This window comes from Priapulus caudatus, unplaced genomic scaffold (assembly GCF_000485595.1).
Source record: "Priapulus caudatus unplaced genomic scaffold, Priapulus_caudatus-5.0.1 Scaffold2998, whole genome shotgun sequence".
Lineage (NCBI taxonomy): Eukaryota > Metazoa > Priapulida > Priapulimorpha > Priapulimorphida > Priapulidae > Priapulus > Priapulus caudatus.
The window spans coordinates 1-926 of NW_014580059.1; positions in this window are offsets into that span (position 1 = coordinate 1).

Consider the following 926-nt stretch of genomic DNA (forward strand, 5'->3'; position numbering starts at 1 on the left):
GTGTGTGCGTGCGTGTTGTGTGTGTATGTGTGTGGTGTGTGTGCGACTGCGTGTGTGTGTGTGTGTGCGTGCGTGTGGTGTGTGTATGTGTGTGTGCGTGCGCTGCGTGCGTGCTTGCGTTGGCCGGGTAGTGTGTGTGCACGTGTTGTGTTTGTGTGTGTCGTGTGTCTGCATGCGCGTGCTGTGCGCGCGCGGCCCCGCGCCGCGTCGTGTGTGTGTGTGGCCTGTGATGGCCGTTGTGTGTGTGTGTGTGCGTGTGTTGTGTGTCGCGCTCGTGCGCGCGTGCGCGTGCGCTGTACGTCGCTTGTCGTGTGTGCGCCTGCGCGCCTGCCGCGGCGCGTGTTGTGTGTGGTGTTGTGTGTGTTGTCGTGATGAGCTGTGTGGTGCACGTGTTGTGTGTGCACGCGTGCGCGTGTGTGCGCTTGTGTGTGCACACTGCTTATGCGTGTGTATCGTGTTGTGTGCGCTGCGTGCGCGTGTGTACGTGTGCGTGTGTGTCCTGTTGTTAGTGGGCGGGCGCGACGTTGGGGTGGCGGCGTGCGGCGAGCTGATAAATAACAGTATACTGATTGTGCGATGGAGGCGGGATGCTGGGAAGATGAGAGGCTGGGAAGATGCGGGAATGGGAGATTATGATGATCATGTGGCAAGAGCGAGAGAGAGCGAGAGAGGGAGAGAGGGAGAGAGGGAGAGGGGGAGAGAGGCTGAACGAGGATGTGTGGCTGAGAGACTTTGGGTGGCTGGGATGTTGGGAGACATTGCGATACTAAGAGAGGGTGGTTTGGATAATAGGATGTTGGGAGAGGTTGTGATACTGAGGGAGCTTGTGATACTGAGGGAGTTTGTGATACTGAGTGAGTTTGTGATACTGGAGGGATTTGGGATACTGACGGAGCTTGTGATACTGACGGAGCTTGTGATGCTGA